Genomic DNA, 16,225 nt, shown 5'->3' on the forward strand with positions numbered 1-16,225 from the left:
CAACCGAACAAGTATCAAATACTCAGGGGCTACTATAAACACTAGTAAGGCACACATCAATAACCTGTATATCAAATATACCCTTGTTCACTTTGCCATCCTTCTTATCCACCAAATATTCAGGGCATTTCCGCTTCCAGTGACCATTTCCTTTGCAGTGCAAGCACTCAGTTTCAGGCTTTGGTCCAGCTTTGGTCTTCTTCACGGGAGTGACAACTTGTTTGCCATTCTACTTGAAGTTTCCCTTTCTTTCCCTTTGCCCTTCTCTTGAAACTAGTGGTCTTGTCAATCATCAACACTTGATGCTCTTTCTTGATTTCTACCTTCATTGATTTCAACATCACGAAGAGCTCGGGAATCGTTTTCGTCATCCCTTACATACTATAGTTCATCACGAAGTTCTAGTAACTTAGTGATGGTGACTAGAGAATTCTATCAATCACTATCTTATCTGGAAGATTAACTCCCAGTTGATTCAAGCGATTGAAGTACCCAGACAGTCTGAGCACATGCTCACTAGTTGAGCGATTCTCCTCCATCTTTTAGCTATAGAACTTGTTGGAGACTTCATATCTCTCAACTCGGGTATTTGCTGGAAATATTAACTTCAACTCCTGGAACATCTCATATGGTCCATGACGTTCAAAACGTCTTTGAAGTCCCGATTCTAAGCCGTTAAGCATGGTGCACTAAACTATCAAGTAGTCATCATATTGAGCATAGCCAAACGTTCATAACGTCTGCATCTGCTCCTGCAATAGGTCTGTCACCTAGCGGTGCATTAAGGAAATAATTCTTCTGCGCAGCAATGAGGATAAACCTCAGATCACGGATCCAATCCGCATCATTGCTACTAACATCTTTCAACACAGTTTTCTCTAGGAACATATCAAAATAAACATATGAAAGCAACAACGCAAGCTATTGATCTACAACATAATTTGCTCAATACTACCAGGACTAATGTCGGGGGTTGGGTGCGACATATGCCAAAGGATGGCTTATCATGGTGGGGGCGAGTAGAACGTCGCCGGTGCCTGGAAACGGGATAAGGCGTAGACATGCACGCCGGCGAATCTTACCCAGCTTCGGGGCTCTCCGGGGAGATAACACCCCTACTGCTGCTCTGCGGGGTCTCCGCATGGTCACTATAGCAAGGTGACTACAATGGTGCTCCTAGAGCTGTATCGGGAGGCAGGAGAGAGCAAGGCTAGTTCTCTCCTCCCTGGGCTATGTGTCTATCTCTATCAAGGTCCGAACCCTTTGCATGGGTGCCCGGGGGTATATATAGGCCTACCCCCTGGGGGTACAATGGTAATCCGACTGGGCGTGGGTCCCAGCCGTCTGTCTCTCATGTCGCCGTCCTTCCCGCCAGCTTCTGGGGCCCGCCGACTAGTGGGTCCCGCGGACAGGCCGAACACTGTGCGACGCTCCTGATGACGCAGGCTTGGTCATTGGGTCTTGGCAACAGTACTGCCGTCTATCAGGCGATCACTGTCGCCACTCCCCATCCAATCTGGTTTATGGCTTGTGGGGCCCTGGAGGGGAGACGGCCGACTCTGGGGAGGCCGACTCCCACAGGGCCGTCTTCGGGCGCTCTGGCCGCCTTTGATTCACCCACTGACATGCAGCCCCATGGTCTTCGGGCCGTACAGGCCGGTGTCGTGGGCACAGTGCGTCGCGCACTGTGGCTGAGGTCAGGGCAGGCATGGCAACAGTGCCGCGCCTCACCGGAGATCTCCCAGCGATACGGCTCACTGTAGCCATGCCAGTCCCTCGTAGGCAGGGAGGGACGGCCACGTCGTGACCGTACCCCGCATCGGGCTTCGTGAAGTGTCATGGGCCGACTCCCATAGTCGGCACTCCTGGAGGTCGCCAGCTTGGAGTCGGCTTGCTTTGAAGTCGTCATCTGGGATTCGGCTCCTCCGGAGATCGCCAGCTGAGACTCGGCTTCTCGGGAGATCGCCAGCTGGGACTCGGCCTCTCTAGAGGTCACCAGCTGGGACTCGGCTGGAGGGGCGTGGCCTGCCCCGATGTCTTTAAAGATCCTGGGTCCCGGGTCAGCCTACCCGTGGCCCATTACTCCGACAGTGGTCCCCGAAGCTGATGAAGCCCTGCGGACGCCGCCTCGTGGGGCTTCAACAGTTTCAAACTTCCCAGCGCCGACTCTAAGACTCGGCCGTTGTCTTCTTTGGGCCGACTCGCCGAAGTCGGACTCGTTCAGCGAGGGGCCATTGTTTGTAAGTCGCGGTGGGAAATCAGGCAGCGTATCGAATACGCTTCCCCGCTGCCATCGAGGCGGTCCTATCGCGCGGCGCCACGTGGGGAGGATAGTCTGCTCACCCACGCGCGTGACGGGACGGGCCGTCAGGCGGGGCCCGCCACTACTGCGCCTCGACTTCCGAACGGATCCGCTGCGGTCGCGAACGGTTGGCTTCCCCACGTCGTTACTGCGTGCAGTAACTTCGTGGGGTAAATCGCGGGGCGGCGTGGGGCTTCGTGCGCAGTTAATCCCACGCTCGCCCCCTCGGCTCCTCAGCCCGTAGGGCTATAAATAGGCAGAGAGGAGTGGGGCGGTATTGTACGCGCATCCTCTCCCCCACTCTCCTGCCTTTCCTTCTTCCTCCGCCGCGAGCAAGAGCACCTCTCACCCCGACGATGAGTTCTTCCTCCGCCGCGCCCCCTGCCTCGCGCTCCGGCATGTGGGATAGTTCGGATGTGGAGGCGGAACATATCGAGTTCCTCCGCCGGACCCGCCGTCTCCCCAGCGCGGACCTCGTGCACGCCCTTCCCGCGGCGGCGGGAGAGATCCGGCCCGCGCCGGAGGAAGGCGAGCGGGTCGTCTTCTGCTCGCATTTCATGCGCGTCCTGGGGCTGCCGGCGAGCGGGTTCTTCCGCTCGTTCCTAGAGTTCCACAGCCTCCAACCGCACCACCTCACTCCAAATGCGGTGGTGCTGCTCTCCGCCTTCGCCACTCTGTGCGAAGGCTTCCTCGGCGTTCTCCCCACCCTCGAGTTGTGGGGAGAATTCTTTTCTTCGAAGCTTGGTACACAGGCCACCGGCACGCCGGCTCAGTGCGGCACCTACATCGCGGTGTGACGCACGACGGCCGACAACCCCTTTCCTCCCATCTCGCTGATAAAGTCGGTGAAGATGTGGCAGCGCTCTTATTTCTACGTGAAGAACCTCTCCACCGACGGCGACTGGGTCAACTTGCCGCCCTTCAACCCGGCCCCCCTAACTGGGAGGCTCCCCAGCTGGTCTCATCGGGCCAAGTCGCTGACTCCCTCCGGAGCCGCCGCTGTAGCGCGACTCCGAGTATTGCTGCAGTCGGAGGGCCTCGTCAGATCCGACCTTCTGGCCGCCTTCGTGGCGCGCCGAGTCCTCCTGCTTCAAGGCCGGCCTCATCTAATCTGTCAGATGAGCGGCCGCCACGACCCGAGTCGGATGTGCACCAAGGAGATGCCCCACAGGGAGGTGGCGAACTTGGTGAACCACATCGCGCACTGCGAGTTCACGAAGGACTGGCAGTTCGGCAAGGAGCCGTACTCGCGCGACAACCCCCCTCCAGTGGTAAGTCGCATCTTTCTGTAGCTTTGGTCTTTTTTGCAGCCGACTCCGGCTTCTAATCTTTGTTGGTTCCTTCTGGGCAGAACCCCCTCACGGAGCCTGCAGCCGGCGCCGTGAGAGAGCCCCACGACTACGTCCCAGACCGCGAGGATAGCGACGTCGACGACCCCGACTTGGGGGCGGCAGCGCTGGAGGCCGACGCCGAAGGCGGTGGAGAAGGGGCAGACGACGGCTTCAGGCCCTCGGCCACCTTCACCGACTGGCCTGAAAACGACGCCGACGTGGAAGTCGTCCCACGCCACCAGCCGAGGGCCGGCCACTCCGGCCAAGGCGGCGCGAAGAGGCGTCACGCCGGGCCGAGCGCGCCCGGCGGCAAGCCGAAGAAGCTCAAGGGGGCGGCCGCCACGACCAAACGGGAGGAGGCGGCCGCGAAGGCCAACCGCTTCCGAAGGGAAGTGAGGAGGCCGCCGTTAGTTTCCGCGTAAGTCTTTTCGCTCTTTTATTTTCTTTGTTGGATCTTGTCCGAGTCTTCTTTGATTTTCCCTCCATTCTTCTCCAGAGCCCCCCTCTCCCTTGAGAGAGTCACCGTCCCCTCTGTCATGGGGTCGGTAGAGACGTCCGCCAACACCCGGCGGGTCGATCCCGCCGCCGACCTTCGGGAGGCGACGGAGCGGAACGCGCGGGAGAAGCACGACGAGGAAGAGGCCGACCGCCTGGAGAAGGCGCAGGCCGAGAAGGCGGCCTCCAACGCCTAGAAGAACCTGGAGGAGGCCGAAACCGCTGCCGCGACGAAGCGGCGTGCTGAGGAGGCCGCACGTCGCCGATCGGCGATGCTCGTCCCTCCGTTGTCGTCGGCGCCGCCGGCTCCGGAGTTCACGGGCCAGACCGAAGAGGTCGGCACCGAGAACCCCCTCATGAAGGAGGGCGGCGAGGCTTCAGGCTCGGACACCCTTGCGCCGCCTCCGCCGCCTCCGCCACCATCTGGGAGGCCGCACGGCAAACAGCCGGTGGGCCCGTTGGATCCGCCGATCGCGGACGAGGCCGAGGCGTGGCTGCTTCTTCAAGTCGCCGCACCGGCGCGTCGCCGGCTTGAGAGGACGACCTCGGCGCCACGAGCTCGGGAGACGGGCGCCGCCAGCTCGGCGAGTCTGGACGTCGAGGCTTCCAGTGCCGCGCCCACCGGGTGGTTGCGCGGAGGCGGTACCGGCCCGCTGAACCAAGCGCTCCTGGACGTCCAGGCAAAACTGCGCGCGGAGAGCGACGCCCTCCAAGTCTGCACCAGAGCGCATCTGGCCGTGCGGACATCCGTCCGAGTATGTTTCCTTCTTCTTTTTTTGATTCTTGTCCTTCTCTGTGGGGGCGCGCCAGCGCACCCCCTGGGTGTAGTCCCCGAGTTCCGGGCCGGCTGCTTGAGCAGGCGGTTCGGAACTCCCTCTGGCGAGCTCCGAATACTAACTTTTGCCTTTGTCGGCTTTTTGTAGGAGTATCATAACCTCCGCGCCACTGCCTTCAACCGCAATGTCGAGGAGCTGAACAAGCGGACCGCCGACTTGGTGGAAAGCCGGGGTGAGCTCTTTTCTTCCTTCTTCGCGGGGGCGCGCTGGCGCACCCGCGGGCTGTAGTCCTCGAGATTCGGGCCGACTGCTGAGCAGTCGGGCCGGATCTCCCCGGCGATCTAATTTTCTGATGACTTTCTTGTCTTTTTCTTCGTTCTTCAGGCGCCAACGCCACCCTTCAGGAGCAGCTGGGCGAAGCCAACACTTCTCGGCGTGCCAAGGAAGAAGAGTGCGGCAGGCTTGCCAAAGAGCGCGATCTGCTGGCGATGCAGCTGGCCGAGCAGAAGGAGCTGCTCCAGAAGGCGCAGGACGAGGCCAAGACGCGGGAGGCCGCCCTCATGGCCGAGTTCGAGATCGAGCGCTCCGCCTGGACTGATAGGGAGGCGATACTGACCTCTGGCTACCACGATCTCGAGGACATCGTTGATGGTAAGTCTCTTTCGTTTCTTTGGGCTTCCAACTATGTGTCAGGCCGACTTCTGATTTTCCGACTTTTCTTCTTTTTTGGCTTGGCAGACTTCTTTCCTGGTCACTCACAGGCAGTCCCTCTGGCCATCGAGGCTGCTCGGGAGGCTCGAAGGGCGAAGGGTGAGGTGATCGCCGCCAATGCCCCCCGAACCATCGACGAGCAGCTCCTGAGCATTGGGGCCCGTCTTCGTCCGGCTCACCGGCTGCTGCGCCGGCTTCAGCATGCCGGTGCCCAGGCGGTTGCCACCCTGTGGCCGGACATGTCGGCTCTGCGCACTGCCAGTCGAACCGCCGACTGGCTGGAAGTCGCCGCCGGCCGTTTTGAGGCTTGGAAGGGCTCCTCGGCCCGGGCCGGAGCACACCGGGCCTTGGAATTCGTCAAGGCGTGGTATCCGGGGCTGGACCTGGACCGCTTGGCCGCGTTCCGGTCAGAAGCCCAGGCCGAGCTGGAGGCTATAGAAGGCGCCCTTGTCGAGCGTGCGGCAGCCATCACCGAGTACACGGACACCAGCGTCTTCGTGCCCGAGCAGACTGAAGGCGGCGAGGAAGTGCCGCCGGACTGGTTCGGGATGAACCCGGAGTATGACGAAGACTCGGCGGAGGTGATCGACTCCAGCATCGAGGAGGAGGACGAGGCGGAGGACGAAGGCGAGGAGGAGGTGCCAGAAGACGAAGCAGGCGGCCAGCCTCAGCCCGATCGCGCCTCCAGCAACGAGCCGCGCGGAGACAAGGCGACTGCCGCCGGAGGCGACCAAGCTGAGACCGCCCAGCCGACTACCCCGGCACCCGACACCGCCGTCACCTCCGATCCTCCGGCCCTGGAGGCCGCCTCCTAGACTGCTTTTTCCACTTCTATTTATCTGTCTTTAGTAATCTTTTGAAAGACTTGTTAGGTTCGAACAATTCCACCCGCGGGGTGTATCCTGAATTTCTATTCGAAGATTCGGCCAAGGGCCTATGTAAATATTTTATCCGATTTCCGCCTCTCCTTGCTTATTGCTCCTTAGACTTTTTCCTTTGCCGTCTTCCTTTAGTTGCCGCCTTGCCGGCTGGACAGCCGCTCTACGGACTGTCGCTAGGTCAAGTGCTTGGCTACTTCAGGAAGGCAAGTACTTAGCCGTTTAGAGTTTCTTTAGCAAGTCGGCTAGAAAGCGACAGGCCGACTATCCGAGAGTCGGCTGTCTTTGATAAAAGCTAAGACGACGAGCCGACTGCTCATGAGTCGGCTTTGTGGGGGGAGGCCGGTAGCCGGCTTGAGCTATGCATAAGCTTTTTAGGTCCTTAGCCATTTTTTCATGTGCGCGCTCGTTCTTGCTTGTTCTCCGCCTATCGGCAGTCGCTCTGCGAGCTGCGGCTTTCGACAGGAGACGGCTTGAGCGCAACACATTACTTGTCTGACTGCAGGAAGCATTTCATAGCGCAAGACGGCAAGTCCTCGGGCCGACTAGTCGGACCCGGTGCCAGACAGTATGATAAAAAAGAGTAGCATATTCGGAAGCGTAATTCTTATCATACAGATAACAAAAAGGCAGTCCCCGAGCTCGTCTCGGGGGGCCTAAGGTCTTAATACTTTAATACAAAGGGGGTGGTGCGATACATACTGCATCAACTGTAAAATCTTCGAAGAAGATTCGCGTTCCATGGGCGCTCTGTTTCTTTGCCGGAGTCGTCCCTCTTGCGCGCTCGAGGCTTCTGAGCGTCAATCAGATAGTAGGCGTCGTTCCCTAGCACCTTGCTGATGATGAAGGGACCCTCCCAAGGTGCCGACAACTTGTGCTAGCCGGCTGTTCTCTGAATCAGCCGGAGCACAAGGTCGCCCTCTTGGAACGATCTCGGCTTGACCTTGCGGTTGTAATATCGGCGCAGACTCTGCTGGTAGATGCTGGACCGACTGAGTGCTAACAGCCGGCCCTCTTCCAGCAGATCAACGCCGTCTTGGCGTGCTTCTTCAGCTTCCTCTTCGGTGTACATGGTGACTCTTGGAGAGTTGAACTCTATATTCATCGGGATGACAGCTTCGGCACCTTAGACGAGGAAGAAAGGCGTGAAGCCGGTTGACTTGTTTGGAGTCGTGCGCAGACTCCAGAGGACGGCTGGCAGCTCCTCGACCCAACAGCCGGCCGAACGCTCGAGTGGTTCGACCAGTCGAGGCTTGATGCCGGACAGAATGAGGCCATTGGCTCGTTCCACCTGGGCGTTTGACTGCGGATGGGCAACGGACGCTAAGTCCAGTCGAATGCCCTGCATCGCGCAGAAACGAGCCAAGGCGCCCTTGGCAAAGTTTGTGCCATTGTCGGTGATGATGCTGTGCGGTATGCCGTACCGCACCGTGATGTCGGCGATGAAGGTTACTGCAGTCGGCCCGTTCAACTTCTTGATGGGCTTTGCTTCCACCCACTTGGTGAACTTGTCCACCGCGACAAGCAGATGAGTTAGGCCGCCTCGGGCCGTCTTGAATGGTCCTACCATGTCCAGGCCCCAAACTGCGAAGGGCCAGGCGATGGGAATTGTCTTCAGCGCGGAAGCCGGCTGAAGTGGCTTGGAGCGGAACATATGGCACCCCTTGCATTTTTGGACTAGCTCTTTAGCTTCTTCCAGGGCAGTCGGCTAAAAGAAACCGTGCCGAAAGGCTTTGGCGACGAGTGCCCTTGAAGCCGCATGGTGGCCGCACTCGCACTGATGAATGTCTCTGAGAATTGCTTGGCCTTGTTCTGATTCTACGCAGCGCTGGTAGACACCAGTGACACTGCGCCTGACTAGCTCTCTGTTAACTATGGTGTATGCTGCCGCCCAGCGCTGCACTTGCCGAGCCAGGATCTCATCTGTCGGCAACTCTCTGTTCACTAGAAATTTGAGGATGGGCTGCGCCCATGAAGGTGCTACTATCTCCTCAACTGCTACCACAGCGACTTGGACAAGGGTGGCTGGGCTGGGAGGCGGCGGGCTGGAGTCTGCGGCCGTTTGCTGGATTGACAGAATCTCTGGGCCGACTGGCGCAGCTCCCGGGCCGGGCTCTGAAGTCCCCGGGCCGGTTGGCACAGTCCCCGGGCCGGGCTCTGAAGTCCCCGGGCCGGTTGGTGCAGTCCCCGGGCCGGGCTCTGAAGTCCCCGGGCCGATTTCAACTGTGGTTTTCTTGAGGCTGTCTGCTGGGGCTTTGGAGTCGGATCCGACTACTTCTGGAGGAGCCGGCACGAAGATGGAGTCTGACTCTAGTGAAGGCTTGATAGACGGCTTGAGGAGGCGCTGAAGGGCGACGCCGGAGCGTATCGCTTGGCGAGTGGAGCCGACTCGTGCCAAGGTATCTGCTTGATCATTGTCATTTCTTGGCACGTGAAGGAATTCGCACCCCTCGAAGTATCCGCTGAGTTGCTGCACCAGGAAGCGGTAGCTCGCCATGTTTGCGTCTTTGGCGTCCCAGTCGCCGGATGACTGCTAAACCACCAAGTCGGAGTCGCCATAACACAGGATCTGGCGAATGCCGAGTTCTTTGGCAAGCCGGAGCCCATGAATGAGCACCTCATATTCGGCAACGTTGTTGGAGGCGGCGAAGTGGATCTGCAGCACATACTTGAGCTTGTCGCCCTTAGGGGAGGTTAGGACGACGCCGGCTCCCAGGCCGGTGCGCATCTTGGAGCCATCGAAATGCATCCGCCAATGGGTGGAGTCAGGCACTGGCGGCAGGTACTGGGTCTCGGCCCAGTCGACGAGGAAGTCGGCCAGCGCCTGCGACTTGATGGCGGTGCGGGGCTGGTAGTAGATGGTGTAAGGAGCTAGATCTATAGCCCATTTGGCCACTCGGCCGGAGGCATCTCGGCTTCCAATGATCTCGGCGAGTGGAGTGGTGCAAACCACAGTGATTGGATGCTCTTGAAAGTAGGGCTTCAGCTTCTTGGCGGCAAAATGCACGCCGTAGCACATCTTCTGGTAGTGAGGGTAGTTCTGCTTGGAGGTCGATAGTACCTCGCTCAGGTAATATACCGGTCTCTGGACAGGGAGCGCCTTGCCTTCCTCCTTGCGCTCGACTACAATGACTGTGCTGACTACTCGGCTGGTGGCGGCGATGTACAAGAGCATGGGCTCTTTGGGAGTCGGAGCCGCCAACACGGGGGGAGTAGTCAACATCTTCTTCAGCTGGAGAAATGCCTCATCCACCTTGTGGTTCCACTCAAAAAAGGTGGTCTTCTTCATCAATTGATACAAGGGCAGAGCTTTCTCGCCCAGCCGACTGATAAATCGGCTGATGGACGCCAGGCAGCCGGTGAATTTCTGCACATCCAACAGTCGGCTGGGTACCTCCATTCTCTCGATGGCCTTGATCTTTACGGGGTTGCACTCTATGCCGCGTTCGGAGACCAGGAAGCCAAGGAGCTGGCCGGCTGGTACTCCGAAAACGCACTTCTCAGGGTTGAGCTTGATCTAGAATCGGCGCAGATTCTCAAAGGTCTCCTTGACGTCTTCCAGCAGCGTCCCACGCTTCTCCGTCTTCACCACCACATCATCCACATAGACGTGGGCATTCCTGCCGAGTTGCTTGAGGAGGCACTTCTGCATGCAACGCTGAAAGGTGGCGTCGGCATTCCTCAAGCCGAACGTCATTGTCAGGTAGCAGAAGGCTCCAAATGGTGGTGATGAATGCGGTCTTCAGTCTGTCCGCTGGGTTCAGCTTGATCTGGTGGTATCCTGAGTATGCGTCTAGGAAACTTAGCAGCTCGCATCCGGCTGTGGAGTCTATCACCTGATCAATCCTTGGCAGAGCAAACGGGTCCTTTGGGCAGGCTTTGTTTAGGCTTGTGTAGTCGATGCACATCCGCCACTGCTTGTTCTTCTTCAGCACCAAAACCGGGTTTGCCAGCCACTCTGGAAAAAACACTTCCATGATGAAACCGGCTGCCAGGAGCCGGGCTATCTCTTCTCCAACAACTCTTCGTTTCTCTTCTGACAGGCGGTGCAAGGGCTGCCTGACGGGCTTCATATCTGGCCTGACGTGTAGCTTGTGCTTGGCGAATTCCGTCGGTACACCCGACATGTCTTTGGGGGACCATGCAAAGATGTCCCGATTCTCACGGAGGAAATCGACGAGCTCGCCTTCCTATTTGCTGTCAAGGCCCGTGCCCATGACAGCGTACCTTTCTGGGTGCTCCGGGTCCAAGGGTATCTTCTTGGTCTCTTTGGCCGGCTTGAATGATCCTTCCGCCTCCGACTCCTTGGGGTCGGGCGACATCTCTGGCTGCTTTCCGGCCATCGCCACGACTCGGTCAAGGAGCCGCTTCTCGGCCGCGATCATCAGGGACTCGGCCAGCCGACTACTCACGGCTGCGCAAGCGGACGACTTCTTGTAGTCGCCGGCTATGGTCAGAATCCCCTTGGAACTCGGCATATTCATCTTGAGGTAGGCGTAGTGGGGAACCGCCATGAACTTGGCCAAGGCAGGTCAGCCAAGCAGAGCGTGGTACGGGCTCTCCAAGTCCACCACCTCGAACCAGACTGGCTCTCAGCGGAAATGATCTTTGTCTCCGAAGAGGACGTCTATCAGGATCTTGCCGATCGGTGAACAGGAGAGGCCGGGTACAATTCCGTGGAACAGGGTGCGGCTGTTTTGCAGCTGTCTTCGCTTGATTCCTAGCTTCTCCATGGTGTCCTTGTACAGGATGTTTATGCTGCTGCCTCCATCTATCAGGACCCACGAAAAACGGGCGGCCCGCCTATCAGTGGCCAAGGTCGCACCTAGGACCAGGGCATAAGAGCCCGGACTCGGCATCACCTCTGGGTGATCCGCCCGACTCCAGCTGATAGGCCTCTCGGACCAATGCATGAACTCTGGAGCATCTGTTGCTACTGCATTTACTTCTTGTTGCTATTGGCGCCTGCTGCGCCGGTCATCTGCCACACTGGTGAACACTACGTAGGCTCCATGCTCTTCTGGGAACTCGTCTTGTACTGCGCCGACTGGCCGAGCCGCCGGCTGCTGGGGCGGTGGCGGAGGCGGCGGCCCAGCAGGCGGTGGAGGAGTGAGGCCGTCTCCCTTGGCGATCCTGGTGAGCCAGTGGCACTTTCTGGTGGTGTGGTTTGACGGCTTCGCACCGCTGTGGAACTTGCAAGGACCATCCAAAGTCTGCTCATAGGAGAAGGCTGGCAACCAATTGGATTTGCCGCCCTTCTGCCGCTTGGCCGGAGGCTGCCCCTCTGGCTGTTGATCTTCAACTGCCGCGACCTGCCGACTGTTGGAAGTCGGCTGCTGGGCCTTGCGTTTGTTGTTGTTCTGTTGCTGTCGCCGACTGGTGTCTCCAGCCGGGGTTCTGGGAGCCTGGGGAGTCACCTTGCCAGTCGCGTTGACTTGAATTTCCATCTTCATGGACGAGTCAGCCGTGGTGTACTTGTCTGCTATGACTAGCAGTTCATCGAGGGTCTCTGGCTCGTCGCAGAGGAGTTTGTGCTTGAGGAGGGTGCCCTCTCGGCACCCGGCAGTGAAGTACTCGATAGCTTGCACCTCGTGCACACCCTCGCAGGAGTTTCGAAGCTCGCCCCAGCGCGTGAGGTAGTCGCATGTTGATTCATCAGGGCCTTGCACGCACAAGGAGAGCTGCCGCGGCTTGGGAGGTCGCTTGTACGTGCTTGTGAAGTTGCGGATGAAGGCTTCGGTGAAGTCGACCCAGCTATTGATGCTGCGGGGCTTCGGGCTGTTCAGCCATGTCCGGGCCGTGCCCTGGAGCATGAGAGGAACGTACTTCACGGCAACTCGCTTGTTGTCGTTGGCTATGCTGACGGCAGTGGAGTAGTCTATCAGCCAGTCTTTCGGCTTCATGGAGCCGGTGTACTTGGGTGTGTCTCGGGGGAGCGTGAACCCTTTGGGGAAGGGCTCGTCTCTGATGCGGGGCCCGAAGCAAGGCGGACCCAGCTCATCTTCTTCTTCCAGCGCCAGGGATCGGTGGAGTCGGTCGATCCGATGGCGGGCGTCATTCTCTCCGACTCCCTCTCAGCGGCCAAGGCGACCTCCGAGAGTCGGATGCTCAACAGGCGGCGGGGAAACTCGCCGCTCTCTTCTGGCGGGGGAGGCAGGTAATCGTCCCGCCGCTCTACTGGTCGCGCTCGATGGTGATATGAGTCCGACTGTGACTGACAGCCGGCTCCTTCTCTTTCCTTCCGCGGACTCCGCCAGTCGGCGTCCGAGAGGTCGCGCCTTGATCTTGGCGGGGAGGCAAGTCGTCGTTCGGCTGCTGCAGCGCATCCGCGTGGCCGCCGGCCGCGTTTTGCGTAGCAACTGCGTCAAGGAGCTGTTGGACTCGCTCCGTCATCACATGGCGCTCTTCGCCCTCGAAGTTCTTCAGCTCGTTAGTCGCCACTTGGGCGGCGCGGATATTCTCCGCTGGGGTGGCGTACACGGGGTGTTTTGCCCCGAGCAAGTCGGCGATGGCTGCGCCGCGCTGCCGGACCGCACCTAGATGGCTCGGCCCAGTTGGAGCCAGCGAGCCGCCTACGGCGCGATCCATCTCGCTCCTGTATGCCTCTGACAAGCGCCTCATGCTTGCCAGCTTCTTGGCGCCTTCGATGATCTGAAGGCGGCGCGTCTCCAGCGTCTCGGCGTCTGCGTCCTCTGGAATGGGCGCGGTTAGGTCTTGCAGGGCCGCAGCTAGCGGGTCCTGGGCTTCTTCGCCGGAGTGCTCGCCATGACTAATGACGAGCACCTCCGTGACGGCGCTTCCGCCGCTCTCCTCATACGGAAGCGGCTCGTCGTAGACCACCACGTTGGTGGGGAAGATGTCAAGCGACACGGCGTCGGAGTCGACCAGCATCGGGTCGGTGGAGCCTAAGGACTCCAAATCTACGGCAGGCTCGCCGGCGACGTGGAGTTGGTCGAGGAGACCCGCGAGAAGGCACTCGGGGCCACTCGTGCCCGCGTCGGACGCGGGTTCGTCGGAGACGCGTACCTCGCCGATAAGTTCGGCGAGGCTGCTCGCGGCGTAGGCGGCCTCAGCGCCGCGCAGCGTGTCGATCCAGACTCCATCTGGCGAGCCTGGCTGGCTGCGCTCGCCAGGGAGGAAGAGGGTTCCCGTCCAGAACAGATCTCCGGACGATGGTGCACTTCGCCCCATGGTGGGCACCAAATGTCAGGGGTTGGGTGCGACATATGCCAAAGGATGGCTTATCATGGTGGGGGCGAGTAGAACGTCGCCGGTGCCTGGAAACGGGATAAGGCGTAGACATGCACGCCGGCGAATCTTACCCAGCTTCGGGGCTCTCCGGGGAGATAACACCCCTATTGCTGCTCTGCGGGGTCTCCGCATGGTCACTATAGCAAGGTGACTACAATGGTGCTCCTAGAGCCGTATCGGGAGGCAGGAGAGAGCAAGGCTAGTTCTCTCCTCCCTGGGCTATGTGTCTATCTCTATCAAGGTCCAAACCCTTTGCATGGGTGCCCCGGGGGGTTTATATAGGCCTACCCCCCGGGTGTACAATGGTAATCCGACTGGGCGTGGGTCCCAGCCGTCTGTCTCTCATGTCGCCGTCCTTCCCGCCAGCTTCCGGGGCCCGCCGACTAGTGGGTCCCGCGGACAGGCCGGACACTGTGCGATGCTCCTGATGACGCAGGCTTGGTCATTGGGTCGTGGCAACAGTACCGCCGTCTATCAGGCGATCACTGTCGCCACTCCCCATCCAATCTGGTTTATGGCTTGTGGGGCCCTGGAGGGGAGACGGCCGACTCCGGGGAGGCTGACTCCCACAGGGCCGTCTTCGGGCGCTCTGGCCGCCTTCGATTCACCCACTGACATGCGGCCCCGTGGTCTTCGGGCCGTACAGGCCGGCATCGTGGGCACAGTGCGTCGTGCACTGTGGCTGAGGTCAGGGCAGGCATGGCAACAGTGCCGCGCCTCGCCAAAGATCTCCCAACGATACGGCTCACTGTAGCCATGCCGGTCCCTCGTAGGCAGGGAGGGACAGCCACGTCGTGACCGTACCCCGCATCGGGCTTCATGAAGTGTCATGGGCCGACTCCCATAGTCGGCACTCCTGGAGGTCGCCAGCTTGGAATCGGCTTGCTTTGAAGTCGTCGTCTGGGATTCGGCTCCTCCGGAGATCGCCAGTTGAGACTCGGCTTCTCGGGAGATCGCCAGCTGGGACTCGGCCTCTCTGGAGGTCGCCAGCTAGGACTCGGCTGGAGGGGCGTGGCCTGCCCCGATGTCTTGAAAGATCCTAGGTCCCGGGTCAGCCTACCCGTGGCCCATTACTCCGACAACTAAGTTCATGGTAAATTTAAGTTCAATTAATCATATTACTTAAGAACTCCCACTTAGACAGACATCTCTCTAGTCATCTAAGTGATCACGTGATCCAAATCAACTAAACCATAACCGATCATCACGTGAGATGGAGTAGTTTTCAATGGTGAGCATCACTATGTTGATCATATCTACTATATGATTCACGCTCGACCTTTCGGTCTCCGTGTTCCGAGGCCATATCTGCATATGCTAGGCTCGTCAAGTTTAACCTGAGTATTCTGCGTGTGCAAAACTGGCTTGCACCCGTTGTAGATGGACGTAGAGCTTATCACACCCGATCATCACGTGGTGTCTGGGCACGACGAACTTTTGCAACGGTGCATACTCAGGGAGAACACTTCTTGATAATTTTAGTGAGAGATCATCTTAAAATGCTACCGTCAAACAAAACAGAATAAGATGTATAACAGATAAACATCATATGCAATCAAAATATGTGACATGACATGGCCATGATCATCTTGCACCTTTGATCTCCATCTCCAAAGTACTGTCATGATCTCTATCGTCACTGGCACGACACCATGATCTTCATCATCTTGATCTATATCAATGTGTTGTCACATGGTCATCTTGCAAACTATTGCTCTTGCAACTATTGCTATCGCATAGCGATAAAGTAAAGCAATCATTTGGCACTTGCATCTTATGCAACAAAGAGACAACCATAGAGCTTCTGCCAGTTGCCGATAACTTCAACAAAACATGATCATATCATACAACAACTTATATCTCATCACGTCTTGACCATATCACATCACAACATGCCCTACAAAAACAAGTTATACGTCCTCTACTTTGTTGTTGCAAGTTTTACATGGCTGCTACGGGCTGGGCAAGAACCATTCTTACCTACGCATCAAAACCACAACGATAGTTCGTCAAGTTAGTGTTATTTTAACCTTCGCAACGACCGGGCGTAGCCACACTCGATTCAGCTAAAGTTGGAGAAACAGACACCCGCTAGTCACCTGTGTGCAAAGCACGGCGGTAAAACCAGTCTCGCGTAAGCGTACGCGTAATGTCGGTCCGGGCCGCTTCATCCAACAATACCGCCGAACCAAAGTATGACATGCTGGTAAGCAGTATGACTTGTATCGCCCACAACTCACTTGTGTTCTACTCGTGCATATAACATCAACGCATAAAACCTAGGCTCGGATGCCACTGTTGGGGAACGTAGTAATTTCAAAATTTTCCTACGCACATGCAAGATCATGGTGATGGCATAGCAACGAGAGGGGAGAGTGTATGTCCACGTACCCTCGTAGACCGTAAGCGGAAGCGTTAGCACAACGCGGTTGATGTAGTCGTACGTCTTCACGATCCGACCGATCCAAGCACCGAACGTAC

Source organism: Triticum dicoccoides, chromosome 5B (assembly GCF_002162155.2).
Source record: "Triticum dicoccoides isolate Atlit2015 ecotype Zavitan chromosome 5B, WEW_v2.0, whole genome shotgun sequence".
NCBI lineage: Eukaryota > Viridiplantae > Streptophyta > Magnoliopsida > Poales > Poaceae > Triticum > Triticum dicoccoides.